Source organism: Crocodylus siamensis, chromosome 3, assembly GCF_052110815.1.
Source record: "Crocodylus siamensis isolate JL-2025a chromosome 3, ASM5211081v1, whole genome shotgun sequence".
Classification (NCBI taxonomy): Eukaryota; Metazoa; Chordata; order Crocodylia; family Crocodylidae; genus Crocodylus; species Crocodylus siamensis.
Window position 1 is genome coordinate 129,449,899 of NC_143397.1, and position 18,282 is coordinate 129,468,180.

At 44.2% G+C, this 18,282-nt stretch overlaps 1 long non-coding RNA gene across 1 annotated transcript in view; it reads left to right on the plus strand.

The window, feature by feature from the left end:
* Positions 1 to 18,282, plus strand: part of LOC149868799 (uncharacterized) — a 63,898-nt gene that overhangs the window by 30,865 nt on the left and 14,751 nt on the right. The gene's annotated exons all lie outside the window — the stretch shown is intronic.

The window sequence follows — 18,282 nt, forward strand, 5'->3', positions numbered from 1 at the left end:
AAGGCAAAGCTCCCATTCACTTCAGCAGTGGTAAAATCTTACTCATAATCACACCCACTATACATAATGGAATCTTCTTTACATTAACTTTTCTCCCCAGTTTTATGATGAAAGTAATGATAAAAGGAGTAATGGGGTGGGTGTCTACAGGTATAGAAAGATATTTTTGATGGACTAGAGTGTTGTTATTGGTTAAACTGAAGAACACACAGCCTTTGGCATATATATCAAATATAGTAACGTATCCAGTATCTATGACTAGTTAGCTGCCAGTAGAAAAGGCTCTTTGGGTAGTAGAAGTATAGTAGTCCTTTTAATATGTTCAGTTCTCCTCCTCAATAGCTGCGTCTACACATGCAATTAATGTGCACGACTAAACTCTGAGGCTTCTTGTTCCAAGGTTTTTTGCTCCTGGGTGAGATGTTTGAACATGCACCCAGAAGCAAAAAAATTCCAGAGGATATGTCCCCAGAGTTTATTCATATTCAGCATGTGGAGCCCAGGTGGAGCAGCCCAGGCTGGCAGGGGACCCAAGGGGTCAGCCTTCCAGCTGGCTAGGGCATGAGGGTGCTCCAGTATGGGGCTGGCTGCCAGGCAGCCACCACACTGAAACACCCTTGTGCCCTAGCCAGACACATCAGTGTCTACACATGTACTGTAGCACATGAAACAGTGCCACTGCAGGATACTATTTGTATTTAGCTGGACTCCCCCTGAGCTACATTTATTAGTTTACTGTGTTGCATGTCTAGACAATGATATTTTACTGCAAAGCTAATTACTCAGCTTCACAGTAAATGTCTCACATAGACACACCTAATGTTAGGCTTATTGCTCATCTTGGATTAATTCTGAGAGGAAAAGAATGTATACTGAGTGTGCCTACACATGCATTTGATCTGAGATCAGTAAATGTTCCCAGGCAGGCATCTACACATGCAGGGACTTGGCAGAAGATTTGCTGCTCTTAGTACCAAACCAAACTGGTGCCATTTCCTGCAGCCCTGCAATGGGCCCCTGCTGCCACTAGGGAGAGCTCCATCAACCAGCAGCCATCTTTAAAAGCCAGCCCCGCTCTCTGTTCCCTGGCCAGGAGCAGTATGCACAGTGCAGGGGCAGTATATGTCAGCTCTCTCCTCACCATCTCTGCCTCCCCACTCCATGGCTGCTCCAGCCCCAGCCCCAGCCCCAGCCCATGGCAGCGATGACCAGAGCCCTGGGCTCCTTCTGATCAGTGTGCTGGCCCTGATGGCCTGCCATCCCAGAGCTACCACGCAGCTGCTGCCCAGACCCCATCCAGCTGGCTGGTGATGCAGGGATACTGACAACATGCTGCTGGACACCAGCAATGAGGCTGCCCTTGCCCTCCTAGGTCTCCAGCCCCACCATCTCTGGGCCTCCTGGGCCAGCCAGGACTGCTGGCTGCATTTCATCCAGCAGACTTGGGATGATGAGCAGTGGCTGGAGGAAATCAGGAAGATCCAGGCCACCTTCTGGGACCTCCTGCAGCAGCTCTGCCCAGATCTGGAGCAGCAGGACACTGCCATGCAGCTTCCCCTCCCTGCAGATATCCAGCTGACTCTTGCCCTGCTCAAGCTGGCTAAGCCTGCCATCCTCCATTATGTGAGCCATCTCTTTGCGGTGGGCAAGGCCAGTGCTGGGGAGGGCATCGTGGAGGTATGCAGCATCCTCCAGGATGACACACAGTGCTCTGGGTAAATGACCTTCTGATGGAGGTGGTGGGGTTCTGTGCCCTAAGATTCTACCAGGGCCCTGGGGCCCTGGACAGGACCCACATCCCCATCACCTGCCTGCCCCATGGGGACTTCCCCTACTGCAGCCGGAGAGGGTTTCACTTTGTTGTGCTCCAGGCCATTGTTGACCACTGCAGTGGCTTCACAATTATGAGTGCTGGCTGGGTAGGCAATGCCCATGATGCCTGTGTCTTCAAAAACTCCACCCTGTCAGTCCTGATGCAGAATGGATGCTTCACACTGGGATGCTGGACCTGCAGCTGGGTGCCATAGTGGTCCCACCCCTTCTCATCAGGGACATGGCCTATCTGCTCCTACCTGGGTTCATGAGGCCCTATACCAGCCAGATGGGCCCCCCACCATGTCTTCTTTAGCTGGTGTCTGGGCTGGTGTAGTATTCCTTTGGCCATCTCAAGGGATGCTGATGCACCCTCACCACGCACCTCGAGTTCACCAAGAATAACCTCCCATGGGCCATCATCATAGCCTGCATGCTGCATAATATCTGTGAAGCCCAGGCTCTTCCACAAAGCCTGGGAAGAGGAGGTGTGGTGGCAGGAGGACACCCAGGACCACTACCTGTAGCAGCAGTGACAGCAGAACTCCCCACCTTCCTGGCCAAGGCCCCAGTCAAGCCACACCTGCCAGCAGGGGCCAGGGCATCAGGTGTGAGAGCCACTTTCTGACCACCTTCTCCTGCACTCATCACTGTAGCCAGCCTGGACCACCACCCACTGACCGCACATCCACTCCCCCGCCTCCAGCACCATGCTCACTGCAGACATGTCTCACAAGAACAAGTTTTTAATCCCCTCACATCAAACAGTTCCCCCCCTCACCTTGGGGTGCCTGACCCACTACACCCTCCTGCTGCTGATTGCCAATGTGCCCCAGGCACACCTGCACACCCAGCATGAGACCCTGAGCTTTGATGGTGCAGGGTCCAAGCCCAGGCTGCCCCACACCCTCTGCCATTGTCTGGAGGCCTGCCTGTGGCTGTACTACACATTCATGCCCCCTGCAGCTGAGGAGGACATTGCTGCTGGCATCAATGCATTACTAAGCATGTGAGAGGCCTGTGGCTGCCTAGCTGTGGGAGGCATGGGCTGCTCAATGAAGTTTTGCAGTGTCTCATGCCTCCCTGCATTCTGGGGGGGAAACATGGGGCCAGGGTGGGAATGTCTCTCCCTCCAGGTGGGGTATGGAGGGAGGACAGGGGCAGGGGCAGGGGCCAGGGTGGGAATATCTCTCCCCCCAGTTCAGGGCTTACCACATTGCCAGAGCTCACATGGCTAGTGGCTGTACTTGGTCTCAGTTGGCAGTGATGGTGTGTGGCTCCAGGCAGCACCCAGATGGTGGGATGCAACATGTGGGCGCCCAGCTGGGGGCTCCCCCAGGGAGGAGCTGGCGCTGCTGATGGCTGGCAGTGACATGCAGCCATGGCTCGTGTCTAGGGTTGAGGCTGCAGAGCTGGTGAGGCAGGTGCTGGCCCAGGCGTTGCAGATAGAGCTCAGTGGGAGAGGCTGCTGCAGGCCCAAGGAGTCATCCCTCGGTGATGTGTCACCAGGGGTTCCAGGCTGGGATTGGGGCTTAAGCAGGCCACTCATGCTGCTGTAGACAGCATGGCTGTCCCTGGGTTCCAGGGCACAAGGGTGGCTGTCATTTGCTACATAAAGGGCATGGACTCACAGACACCCTCTGACTGATGATCGTGGCTGGTCACAGTAACCCACTGTGCTATCAAGGCCTAGACTTTTATACAGCACTGCTATGCTGGTCGGTCATGCCTGCACTCCCGCATCCGGCCTGACAGCCCCTTATAGACATGGGTGGATGCGGGAGTGCAGGCATGACCGACCAGCATAGCATAGTTCGTGTTCACTCCGCATGAACTGACACTGCACCTCTGCCTCACCCCACAGTGCTACAAGGTCGCCAGTTTCCTCTATGGACCAATTGGGGCCCCAGGTGGTGCACATGGGTGTGGGCAAGGATGACCCCATTGGGGGTCCTATGCCAGCTCTCTAATGTTGCTGGGCCTGGGCAGCTGCCTGCAGAACCCAGTGCAGGAGCATGGCATGGAAGTGACAGCTATGTAGCTGAGGCAATGTTTCACAGCACCTGCAGACTCAGGGCAGGCTGTTGGGGATGGGCTACAGACAGCTGGAACTGGCCCTGGCAGCCAGAAGCTGCCTGCAGCCGAGCCTGGGTGCTGATAGGCCTGGCAGCAGCTTGCAGCAGCCTGCAGCACCATGCAGACCTGGACAGTGTAGGCCTGGCAGCCACACAGGAATGTGGTGCCAGATAGTGGAGCCAGGATGCAGGCAGGTGCTGCATCCTGCCTAGGGGGCACAGGGGCCTGAAGTGCCCTCAGCCTCCCAGCTTGTGTGCCCCAGGGCTCAAAATGCCTGCAGGCTTTTAAAGGGCCTAAGGCAGGGGCTGCCACAGAGGCAGCCCAGCCATGGGGCAGGAGAGGCTCTCAGCCCAGGGCCCTAGGACTAGCCTCAGGCAGTCCCCTAGTGGCAGGGCTGACTGGGAGTAGATTTGCTCTCAGTTGGCATCTACACGTGTTACTGTGCAGTAACTACTCTCAAGTAAATTTGCTACCTGCATTTGCAGTTAGCAATTTATTCATGAGTAGTATCTTTTACCGCGCAGTAAGCATGCTCAGATGTAGACATGCACAGTTTTACTGTGCAGTAAACTACGCTACTGAGCAGGTAAGCATCTCATGTAGATGGGCCCACGGAGATCAGAAAGTCACAAGCCTGAGCAAGGTTGTTTCCTCTTCTAGTGCCGTGACACTGTACACGAGAAAAAATGTCTTAAGCCTCAGTTTGTTCAAATGTGTTTCGTAAGGAGATCCACTTGTTTAATCTTCCCTGCCATAGTTAATAGTACTCTAATGATAATAATAATCCTTTCCAACTGATGTAATACAACACATCTTCAAAGCATTCTTTAAACATGAATAAGATTTCTTACAAGTTAAGTTCTAGAACTGATTGTGGGTTTTTGGTTTTTTGGTGTTTTTTTTTCACTTCAGAATGTCTTTTGATGGAAAATGCATTTTTCCATACAATTGATTTGTCTTTTTGCATAATTTCTTTTTTTTTCCTTTCTTTTTTTTTTCTTTTTGCTGAACTTGTACAATTTTTTTAATTGGGAAAATTGGATCTAAACATTTTGGTAGATGCAACCTAAAAGAGGGTTCTGAATATTGGGATTTCCTAAAGGATGGAAGTTCTAATTATTGGGCATATGTGTTAAGTTTTAAACCTTATGACAAAGTGGTTCCATCACATCTTTTTTCCCCATAATGAATAGCAGTGCACACGAACTATGCAGGCAAGTAAAACCCTGTCAGAGTACCAGAATGTGCAGCTGTATAACAAGTCCTGCTACCTTTGTGCCCACAGATTACAGAAGCACATGGAAGGGAGTTTTAGAATGGACAAAGATCAAGAGAAAACTTTGGTTTTACTTGTTAAGAAATATCTGCCTTACAGAGTGTGAGGTGAATTTCCACTGTTTTTGAGCCCTGCTTAAAACGAGAATGGATTTTAAGGTCCTGGTGGCTTCTTTGAAAAAGTGCATGACAACTTAGGACTCGGTCCACAGACCCTATTAAATTATTACATTCTACAGCAAGGCAGACAATTTGACAAAAAAATAACTACTTCCTTGTTCAAATCTATATGAGATTATTACCCCAACTATGTATATTAATGAGTTTTGAATGAGTGACATTTGATAAAATATTCAGTATCTCTTCAACTTTCCTCCATTTCATTTTGCTGCAGCCCTTTCATATTTGAAAATTAATTATGCACACCATCTTTAACCAAGCTGAAAATGAGACTTATGTGGAACCTTTCCAAATATTCATTACATATTTAATTGTTAAAATAATCAAGTCATCTATCAAGTGCTCCACCACCTAGTCATTTGTCACCTTGGAACCATTCTGAAAGATTACCGAGGGAGAGGTCTAGAAAAAAGAATTTCACGTGGATCCTATTGAACTTCCCTATTTGTGACCAGAATGGTCTGATTGGTAGACATCTGAATTTTGTTCTTGCAAAACCAGCAACTACCAGTTGCCATATTCATTGAGGATGCTCCTTCCAGAACATGAATGCTCAGACCATCGTTTGGTAAAGGACTTCAGCCAATGATAAATTTAAGTTACTGAGGATTCATTTAAATCCAGATTTTAGGACCAAGGCTGATCCAGAGCTTTCTGCACACAGAAGACCTACATAATGGTCCTGATCTTGCAAACATTTAATAATAATTCTTAGCTGTTATATTGTGCTTTTCATTAGTAAATCTCAATGCCGTTTACCAAGGAGCTAAATATTATCACACCCAGAAGGAAAGTAAGAAACAAAGATCAAAGCAGGTCCTCTAAAGAATTCAAAATCAATAACATTTGGGCACCAAAGTCTCTTGAGCTATAATCCAGTCCTCTTAAATAGGCCATGCTGCACACAATTAAGTACATAAAGGTCAAGGTCAGTGGGAGTTTTTAAACACTTAAGCATGTGCCTAAGTGTTTTCAGGACTGGAGCCTAAGATGATTACATTAGTGAAGCTAGTTTGAAAGATCTGGGGTATACAGAATATAATTCCTTGGATTTTGGATAGGATGCTGAAAGTAACATGTTTATTCTTTTGGAAACTACAGTAGTATTAAGGTTATAATCCTTAGAAACTTTGAGTAAGAGGTGCTATTTTAGCTCTTGTGGTGTTTTCTTCCAACTATTTGAAGTTCTATGCTGGTCAAAATTTCCTAACACTTAAAAACAACATTTTGTGCATTTTCACAAAGAAAAACTTTTTTCAAATGCAAACTTTTATAGAAGCAGGACATTGGATGCTCTGGTTTCCTTGCTTTACCTGTGGCAGGGGTAAGGGTGTTATATCTTGGTTGTGCCAAGGTTCCTGACAGTTTTATGAAGTTTAGATTATGGATTGTATAGGATGGTTTGGAAAGGGATGATCCTGCCTCAGGCAGGGCTTTGGACTCACTAGATGACTTCTGGAGGTCCCTTTCAGCCTTTCTTCTCTATGATGTCTAAGAATATATAGCAAAAGGATGCTTTAGAACAATAATGGGCCAAATCCTTACTCAGTTTACGTGTATTTCATACTGAGGGAAGCCTCCTTTCATAGTAATACTAGCAATTGTATTTTGCAATATTGTAGGTTTTGAAAGAAACATAAAGATACTAACTACTTACCCCTTGCAGCATCCTCAGTTAAGTATTATTAGCTGTGTTTCACAGGGGGGGTATGTTGAGAAACAAAAATTAACTGACTTACTCAAGACCACACAGTGAGCTGGTGGCAGGGTAAACTTCACACGCAAAACATATTGACATTCACAGTGATAATCCTGCCAAGCCACATAATAAGTAGGAATTTACCTGCAAAAGAATTGAGTAAGGAGCTCAAGCTCTGGCCCATTTGAATTTGATTTATGAAATTAATATCTGTAAATACACGGCACTCTACACTCTTCTCTTCATTGTTAAAAGTACTGATTTCACACAGTGATATCACTTTAAAAAAACTATGGAAAATCATATTTCTAACATTTCCCCCCATGAGGAGCCAGGAGTTGGTGTCTAGCCAGTATGTTTACAAACTTTCACTCAGTTTGTCTAGTTATTAGAGTGACTCCACTATATTTAAGTTGATCCCTAGGTGCTAAGTTGATCCTTAGTTGATCCCTAATTGAGGCTGGGCTTTCCTCTCTGCAGAATGCCTGTGAACATTTCATTACAGCATATGTCTGTCAAACTATGAACTTTCTAAAGGGCAACTGAAAATCTATTAATTTGACAAGTGGGTTTTATGGTACATAATCACCAAGGTCCCTGATTCTGCTGATACCTCCTGAGGTTATGCACCACTCACTTGATTCCACTTGCATGTGACAAATCTGATAATGTGGCAGTGAAACAGGGGACATTCTCTGTGGCCAGTCCATGCGTCTGGAGCATGTCAAGTCTTTGAGGGCCAGCCCTCGATTGTTTTCACTACTACATTTCCAAACATGGTACTTGGAGGTGGGAGCACATAGGGTATAAGTTCAACATCAGAGAAGAGATGTAACTTGTAGAGGTAAAGACTGAGAGTTTGCATGTTATCATAATGTAGATATTTACTGCTACCACCACCATCACCACCCTAGAGTTCTTCTGATCTTCATTTTTCCATGACTTACTGGCTGTGGTGGGCCAAACTGTGTCATGTGTTAAGGTCTTTCTGTTTATTTGTAAAATGAATGCACTGATACTTTGCCTACTTTATGGGATTAAGGCTTAATTAATGCTTCCTTTTGAGAACCTATGTTGAAAGGTACTAGATAAATATAGATCACTACATTATTTTATTTTATTTATTTTTGTTCTGCCTCCCTGCCTTTTATTCTGTGCTTATTATGACTCCTTAGCATTTATTTTACACAAGCAGATTAACAGCTCTTTCAAAATAAAAGGAGGCTTGTAGCAATATGGAGGCAATAATATTACAGAAGAAACACTCCCTAGGGTGAAATTTGGTATGGTACAAAGCATGAATGCCACTTAAGTTACACTTCAACCTCAAAATGAGGCATAAGTGGGATGTAAGTAGTGCGTAGCTCCTAGAGGACAGGAAGGGTTTGCACTATAAGGCAAGCTGCCCATGCAAACACATTTTTATTGTAAACAATGTCTTTTCTTAACATACCACCTTATTCTTGGCCAGAAATGTTAACAGTGCAGTCTATCCTTAGGTAGAAGTACAAGCCATTGCTATTTGTAGTTAGTAACTTGATATTAGCGAAGTTTCTTGTGTAAAACAAGAAAAGGAAGAGTGAAGAAGTCTCTTCTCTTTTAGGCCTCTTCTAAAAGCCAGTGGGCTACAGCCTGTCAGTAAAATGTAGTGTGATGGGAAAATACTGGTCCAATGAAATCAATGACAATACTCTCATTAACTTCAGTGGGGGCAAGATTTTATACCTGATATCTATTTAATCCTTCTTACCACATTGGGATTAATAAAAGTGAACATTTCATTAAGATAGTCATACTTCTACTGACAGTAAACAGATAACATTAAAAAGGGAAGTTCCAAGATTTAAGTATTAAACTATGGACCTGTGTCCCTAAGGAAGTCAGACTACTGTCATTTAACATTTTAAAACATGACAGCAAAAAGACCCTAAAGGCATAATTCTTTCCATTGAAGTCATTAGTAAAACTGAGACTAGGCACTAAATTGTACATTTTGCCTTGGATTAAACAGGGATAATGAATTGTGCTTGCCCACCTTTGTAAAGCACAATGAGATCTATGAAGAAGTATGTCACATACTAATTATTTATTTTAATATTTATATACCATATAAGACAATTCCAAACTGGAAGAAAGATGGATTGGATTTACTGGTGACTATCCATTTATTTGCAGGAAGAATTTCAAATAAATAAGGAAAACAATCTTGGATCATATGAGATCCCCCCAAAAAGGGAGAAGAAATCCCTGTGAATTTTCATTTGCTGGAGTTTGTTTTCAATTTCTGGCATGTTTTAGAAAATATGATTGTTGATGATATGGGAGTCAAAGAATACATCTTGTTTTTTCAGTCTTAGGCTAAGTCTGCCTTGTGAATATCTATCTATCTATAGACATCTAGACAGAGATAGAGATACAGATATGTAGAGATATAGATATATATCTATAAATACACACACACCTTCTTTTGAACTGCAAATTGAGCAAAGTTCATGTGAAAGGAACTGGGAGAGAAAAAACACAGAGTCCGCTAGCAACATTTATCCTCATCATTTCTCAGAGTATGAATAAACTTTGCTGTCATATCCCCCTTTTATATACCACAGCAAAAAAAGGCCACATTCCTCCACAATTAACATACATGTTTAAGGTTTCATTTTTAAGCTGAATTGTGGAGTCAAGGCAGCAGCGCAGCAGTGGGGGAAGTAGTAATGGCCAGTTTGGAAGCAACAGCCCACTTTCAGACCAAGCTCCATTAATTTGGCCTGCCACTCCCAAAAGGTTGCCAGTACCTACTATAAACACACATTTACCAGGGTCAGGATCCATCCTACATTCTGCTATACAGGGATTACCACAACTACAGTCTAACCAGTTAAATTAACAAAGGAAAGATAATCAGCTTCATTTTATAGATTGGAAACTGAGGCACATACTAATAAAGTGACTCGTTTAACGTCACACTGGAAATCTAGGAACTGAACTAAACTTTCCAGTTTCCAGGGTCCCAGCTTAGTGCCTTAACTCCAAGACTATGTTTCCCCTTTATCATCATAAAGGTAGTTTATGTGCATTAAATGGTAGTTCCCTAATACTACTTTTCTGTCTAAGCAATTCTGCAGTTGCCACAGAGAGGTGGAACAATAGAATCCTGATCCTGGGTAAAGTATCGTTGGTGATACAATACTGCAGATAAAGAATGATGATGATAACAACAACAGCTACAACAAATAGTCCAAGCAAGCAGTTACACCCAGAAACAAGCTTTCCAAACAAGCCATGCAATTCATAGATTTCATAGATTTCTAGAATCAGAAGGGACCTGGTAGATCATCGGGTCCAACCCCCTGCTCCAGGCAGGAAAGAGCACTGGAGTCAGGTAACCCCAACCAGTAGCCTGTCTAATCTCCTCTTGAACACCTCCAGGGTAGGGAAAACCACCACCTCCCTTGGGAGCCCATTCCATATTTTGGCAACCCTCACCATAAAGAATTTCTTCCTTATGTCCAATCTAAATCTGTTCTCCTTTAGTTTGTGGCCATTATTTTTGGTAACGTTGAGGGGCACCCTGTTAGAGTGTTCCTTATTCCTGCTGACCCCCCCGATGAGTTTGTAGGCAGCCACAAGATCACCTCTCAGCCTTCTCTTGTAGAGGCTGAAGAGATTCAGGTCCCTCAGTCTGTCTTCATAGGGTCTTACCTGCAGGCCCTTAACCATATGAGTAGCCCTCCCCTGAACCCTCTCAAGGTTGTCCCACATCCCTCTTGAACTGGATGCAGTACTCCAGCTGTGGCCTCACCAGTGCCACATAAAGGGGAATTATCACTTCCCTAGACCTGCTCATGATGCACCTGCTGATGCAAGAAAGAGTGCGGTTAGTCTTGCTTACTACCTCGTCACACTGGCGGCTCATGTTCATTTTTGCATCAACCAGGACTCTGAGATCTCTTTCCACTGTTGTGGTATTCAGAAGGGTACCCCCCAGTCTCTAGGTGTGTTGGAGATTCTTTCTCCCCAGGTGCAGCACCTTGCATTTATCTTGTTGAATTGAATCCTATTCTGATCTGCCCACTTCCCCAGTCTGTCCAGATCTGCCTGAATTTGCTCCCTGCCCTCCAGTGTGTTTACTATGCCACATAGTTTAGTGTCATCTGCAAATTTGGACAAGGTGCTTTCAACACCTTCATGCAAATCACTGATGAAGATATGAAACAGTACTGGTCCAAGGACAGAGCCTTAGGGGACACCAGTGCCCACATCCCTCCAGGGAGACACTGACCCATCCACCACCACTCTCTGGGTGCATCCCATAAGTCAGTTTTTCACCCATCTTACTGTGAAAAAATCCGTCTGCTATAAACCCATGCTGGTTGCCTCTTACCATTGTGTTACCCTCTGGCCCCCTGAAAATGTGATCCTTTATGATTTTTTAAAATTGAATAGAACTTTTTTGCTGGCCACCATTCCTGCCTTAAGACACAGACAGCTACCATGCCATGTTTGCTTTCCTCCCATTCCACTAGGCTAATGGCACTGGATTTCCACAGTGGTTGAATCATGAGTCCATTTCTTGGTTGGTTGTGCCATGCCCTTAACTCCCCCCATGTGATAGCACACAGGAGCTGTGTATTCCTGCAGTGATTCCTAAAGCTTTCCCCACCACGTGGCAAGACAACTATATCTTTCCTAGGGTCCCTCTGGACCTAAGGCACTGAGAAGACTAGAGGGAGAAGACACACCCTTTATAAAATACAGCTGTGAACCCCCACACCCCCAGGCCCCCTCCCTACTCCCTCTCTTCCAAAAACCGCCCCACATAATATAATTAATCTGTTTGCTTTTAGTTTTTCTTAAGAAACAGCTTTGTCAGTTGATTCTCTACATAATTATAAAGCTATTGCACAGCACCTTCTCTACTGGTTGAATGCTACAACATACTTGCAGAGTTATTAGTATTCTTGTATGGTTGTTTGCTGTCTGCTGGGGCAATTATCTTACTTTAATTTAGGTCACTAATGATATTATAAGATAGTTTGATGATTGTGTAATTTCTTTTGATGTTGTTACTGGATATATCAGCTGGTTTTGATACCATAAAGCACAACATTTCATATCCTCCAAGGGAGGGGAAGGGGAAGAAAGGGTGGTAGCAATGAGGCAGTTGAAGTGGTGGGGGGGGGAGTCAATCAGTGTAGAGCCAATCTGCTATTTGGAGTGAATGATAATTTCTTAGTACAACAGAGCTGGCAGCAGTGCTTTTGCTATCAGGATTTTTACTGTGTTTCTCTGCTTATCTCTCAGCATGACCACTGAAATCTGTGAGATCACACTACGAGCCCTGGTATCCTGTCAGGTTTGAAATTATTTCCGACAGGCTACAAAAACAATTGGGCCCTCACTTCAGCTGCTTTACACTAGTTGAAGTCTAATTTATAAGATAGATTATTTGCTTCACTGGTTCTGTCCCTGATACTTTTCAGGCTATGGCTGGTGTTCGTGACTCCTGTTTTGTGCTCCCTACATTTTTTTTTTCCAATTCATATCCCTTTTTGACAGGGACAGCTTCTCTGATTTAATGCATTATTTCTATGCAGGTAGCTCACTGTGCATATGAGGTTTGACCTTCACAACACTTAGCAATCTGGCTTAACAGGGGTTTAGTTATAATGCTCTACAGTGAACTCTTGCGTTAGCTCTTAGTTCTTCATGTACCATGGTCCTGAATACAATAAGAAAGAATTTATTTTTACACCAAGAGGCAATGAACTATTAGTTAGAGCCTTAGTGTCAGAACATTAACAGGGGTTATGTAAAAATCCTTCATCTTAGGGAAGTGGTGTTAACTACAAGGCAAGTAACATATAGAAGAGCTTTATTATGGAAGAGAGGTATCACACTGTAAGTGTATTCCTGCCAAATCCAAAAGATAAAGGAAGAAGGAAAGAAAGAAAGAAAATCTGACTCTTATTTTTTTTAATAAAAGTGAGATCTTCTCCACCAGTGGGAGCTCCTGTATGAAATGGAATAAAATTCACAATGAACTTCCAAAAGTTCAAAATTTGAACCTGTTTGCATTCCACCATGAATTTACAAGTTCTGTTTTCAGGACATATTGATGAATGTTTTGTGGTGAAATGGGTCTGTATTTGAGAGTCCGGTGCTCTCTACTATTTTGTTTGCTATAGAAATTCCATGATAGTGTCACCTATCCCCCAACCTTACTCTAAGGCATAATAATATGGTTAAAGTTTAAAACACTGAGATGGAAATTTCTTCACTGGCCTCATCAACTTGTTCATAATAACAGTACTTGATTTACAATCCTTGCTAATGTTGATGTTTTTCATTTTTACAGGAATAAAATACTGTATAGATTAAATATAAAGGGACAGTAGGCAAATCTTAAGACAATTGGCGGGGGAATGCATGCTCAGGGGCAACCAACATGGGTTCATCAGTGGCAGGTCTTGTCAGACCAACCTGGTGGCCTTTTACGATCAGGTCACCAAATCATTAGACGCAGGGGTTGCTGTGGATGTAGTCTTTCTGGACTTCCGGAAGGCTTTCGACACTGTCTCTCACCCTGTCCTCATCAAAAAGCTGGGAGACTGTGGTGTCGATGCCCACACGGTCAAATGGGTCGCCAACTGGTTAGAGGGCCGCACCCAGAGGGTGGTAGTGGATGGGTTCTTCTCGACCTGGAAGGGCGTGGGCAGTGGGGTTCCGCAGGGCTCGGTCCTCGGGCCCGCACTGTTCAACATCTTCATCAGTGACTTGGATGAGGGGGTAGAAAGCACCCTGTTCAAGTTTGCTGATGACACTAAGATGTGGGGGGATGTGGGTGCACTAGAAGGGTGCAATAGGCTACAAGCTGACCTTGACAGGTTGCAACGGTGGGCGGTTGAGAATAGGATGGGGTTTAACACTGATAAGTGCAAGGTGTTGCACATGGGGAGGAAGAACCGGCACCACACTTACAGGTTGGGGAACTCCCCTCTTGCCAGCACGGAGACGGAAAAGGATCTTGGAGTCATCATTGACTCCACGATGAACATGGGCCAGCAGTGTGGGGAGGCAGTCAAGAAGGCCAACCGTACCCTGTCATGCATCCACAGATGCATCTCGAGCAGGTCCAGGGAGGTGATCCTCCCCCTCTATGCGGCACTGGTCAGGCCGCAGCTGGAGTACTGTGTCCAGTTCTGGGCGCCACACTTCAAGAGGGACGTGGACGATATGGAAAGAGTCCAGAGGAGGGCCACTCGTATGATCAGGGGTCAGCAGGGCAGGCCTTATGAGGAGAGGCTACGGGACCTGAACCTGTTTAGCCTCCACAAGAGAAGGTTAAGGGGGGACCTTGTGGCCTGCTACAAACTGGTCAGGGGGGATCAGCGGGTATTGGGGGAGTCCCTGTTCCCCCGTGCGCTGCCAGGAGTGACCAGGAATAACGGTCACAAGCTGGCGGAGGGTAAGTTTAGATTAGATATTAGGAGGCGCTACTTCACAGTCAGGGCGGCTAGGGCCTGGAACCGGCTTCCAGGGGAAGTGGTGCAGGCTCCTAGCCTGGGGATTTTTAAAAGGAAGTTAGATGAGCACCTTGCCTGGGTCATCTGACCCCGGTGCTCTTTCCTGCCAAGGCAGGGGGTCGGACTAGATGATCTACCTAGGTCCCTTCCGACTCTAGCTACTATGATACTATGATTGCAGATTCTACTAGCTAATGTTCTCTGATGACTGACAGAAACTGCTTGTGCCACAGGGAATTGGGAACAGTACATTTTTACTCCTATCCTTCCCATTTTAAATACATTGTAAGAAATTCAATGAAAACAGATTTAATTTTTAAGTGACATCCAGGGTTATCAGTAACAAGAAAACAATCCATGTAGGTTTCTGTTTATTACTTTTGCAATTAGATTTGCATGGCATTGGTGCTTGCTCTCAGGAGTCTATTTGAAATAGCGGGAAAGTTGTGAGTGAAACGAGGGCAAATCCACAGCAAGTTTCTACTTAGCCTACTTTTCCCTCTGTCGCTTATGACATTTCTGCTTTTCCAGCCTGTAAATGAGATGAAAACCAGGAAAAGCAAGAACGGGTAATAATAGTGCTTACTCTAGCTGGAAAAAACTGGTCCAAAACAGCAGGCCTGGCTTTGATTACATCTAGTAATCAAGCTGTGTTCAGAATGACTTGACTTAATGTCTCAGGAAATGTTAATCTGCACACTGGAAAACTTGGTTCTAACGATTGTATGATCCATTGGCTTGGATGAACAGTCACAGTTCATCACGTCTTTTCTGTAGCCCTGCATTACTGTTTTACATTTGGGGGTGGCTTGAGGTAATTTAGAACCTGGTTAATAGTTGGGTAATTTTAAACTTAGCATGATATGGTATTTAGTAAAGAAATACACAACAAGTCAAATAATTTGCATATAGTTTATATAGGAATTTTGAAGTCTATCAGTGTGACAGAGCACATTTGATAGCATACTTAAGTCACTTAGACTATGCTGCACTTACTGAACCTACACTGCTTTGCAGCTCTTGTGTTATAATGAAGGGCAGAGCATACACTTTGTTGTTTATTATGAACGGTGAATTGTCTAATACCCAACTTCCCAGAAACTGTAAAAGAATAGGTAAAATTCTTTCAATATGATCTAAATAATACGGTGAATATATGGTAGTGTAAAATAACCACAGGAACTTGGGGTTGGAAGGCACCTCCTGCTTTATCAAGATCAAACCTCACTGTCACTGGCTGCCACATCCAAAATCAATCTCCTAAAGTAATCTAGCTCCATATAAATGCTAATATATTTTTTGTCTATGCTGTTCTTATTGGAAGGCTGTATTTACCACGGAGGTCAGATGAACAGGCCTGTAGTTACCCAGATCACATCTCCCCTGCTCCTTGTTAAATACATGTGTCCATCAGGCCTATTGTATTTTAAAACAAAGGCCATTAAAACAAAGAAACCACTAATAATAAAGAACATGCTCCAGTTAGAGGACCGCTGTCCTCTGAGTGGTGTGGAAAGATTTACCTGTAGATGTCAACAGCTGCACATATAATCATAGTTACTACAAACTACAGTGAATCAAACTGAATCGAACCATATTTTTTCCTGGAAGCATCTCTTTTCAATGTGTCATAGTTAGACAGCATTATGTAACATGGCATACACCTTAGATGTGGTACAGGCAAAAAAAATATAGAAATGTCTATGGCTAAAAGACAGAGAATGGGGAAATGCCTGATAACTAAGGGATCTCCAAACACTTCTCCACTTCTTGGAGACACATTAGTCCCTTCCAGGTAGAAGTCATGCCTAAGGTTAATTCTCAAGATTGCACCTTGAAAATTTCCATTGCATTGCTCGCTGTTACAAAATGCAGATTGGCACAGCTACCTTTGAGTGACTAATATTACTGTAATCAAGGACAGCTGTTTTTTGCAGTGCTACCAAATTTTCTTCTGGAGTCCCAGCTTCTAATTATCTCTAACTAGAAGCAGTCTTTACCTTTCCTTTCATTCACAGTTATACAAGAGCGCATAGTACAGCAGCAGCCCCCCACTCTGACAGCTCGAACTCTTGTTCTTGTACAATGAGATGCAGCGTATTAAACACACAATGTGTTCTAATAAGTGGAGCCAACAAGAGCTAAGAGGTTACAGCTGCTGGTGCCACCTGTGTCCATCAGCTTCCAGCTAGAATAATCTCGTCTTTCCAGTCCCAAGTTGTGGCAAGAGATAAAAGAGGCAGAAAGTGAGCGTGACATGTCTGGCTTGTGTCCTGCTCTTGTCATGAAGAAGCTGGTTGACACAGAAAGCTCTATTTTTCTCCGCAAATGTGGGTGGCAACTTGTCATTCCCCAAAAGTACAAATACACAAAATGGCCATGTAGATAATCCCCTCTTACACACCTGTGGAACACGCCCACCTGTTTGTTGTCACAGTTTTTCTGGGTTGGATTTTATTAGTTACTTTTATTAGCTCTCCTGGGCTAGCATTATTTTGGAGAATTATTGTAGTGCAGTGAGCTTGTATTGGGTAGATTACAAGCCTGGTCTGCAAATATAACTCTGGTAGAGGGAATGGAAATTCAACTTGAAATATCTTTTATTTTAAGAGATATTTTATAAATGCTTTTGTCAGTGGGTAGGGCTTGCATGAGTGAGTGGGGAGATGGATACCTTTCAAATTATCCTTTGGCCATTTCACTGCCTAGAGATAACTGGCATTGATTCATGAATCAGAAGGATGATCAGTGGCTTGGATCACTGTTCCCTTGCTTGGATTTTTTGTTTTTCCTTTTTTTCCCCCATCTATGTATCTCATTTCTGAGATAATGTTTTTGAATCAGAGTCCTCCACGGGCCAGATTGTGGCCTTGCAGCACTGACCACCACTGCACTCTGAATGGAGGACAGGGTTAGCAGAAGTACCCAAGCACACACATACATGCTTGACTATTAGCAACCACCCTGATGAAATCACTTACCGTAACTTCTGTGGCATCTAAAGGAAGGGCTGTCCTTTCTGAACAGAGTTCTTCCCTACTTTTCCAAATCCTCTTTGTACTTCTCTGACAGACCAATAGTTCTCCCAGTACAAGGGAAGGTTCCTCAGTCACACTGAAAGACCCTCAACCACACTTTTACTTGTCCTCTCATTTCTTCTCAGATCAACCTTCTGTACTCCTTATAACCCCTTGACCCTCTAAAGTGTTGCTGCTGGTTTGACAGATAGGACGCATGATGAAAAGTGCCACCAATGGTCCAGTGTGGAATTGTTCCCTCTTATTTTAATTTTAAGCAAAGCAGTGTTCCTGATCCTTAGTATTTTGTAAATCTTGTGATTTTACTGTATTTACTCAAATATAAGATGCCCCCCCCCATAATTAAATTCTATATTTGGAAAATGTATAAATTTATTACAATGTTTCATGTATAGAATTTAATTATAGAAAGTTTGCATTGGATTTATCCCTGCTCTCTGCTACAGCAGGGAAAATAAATCTGGGGAGAAGGGTCAGCTAGCCCCTTTACCCCTTTCTTCCAAACTTCTTCCCCCTGCAAACCCTTCTCTTCCTCCTTATTGTTAGATCCTGCTCTTCCTGAACACATGGAAGTGAGGAGCAAATTTGAAAACACTGGGTGCATCTACACAAGGTGTTTACTCTGGAGCTGACTAATTAGCTCCACAATAATCATTAGCCTCTAGATGTGGGGACCTAT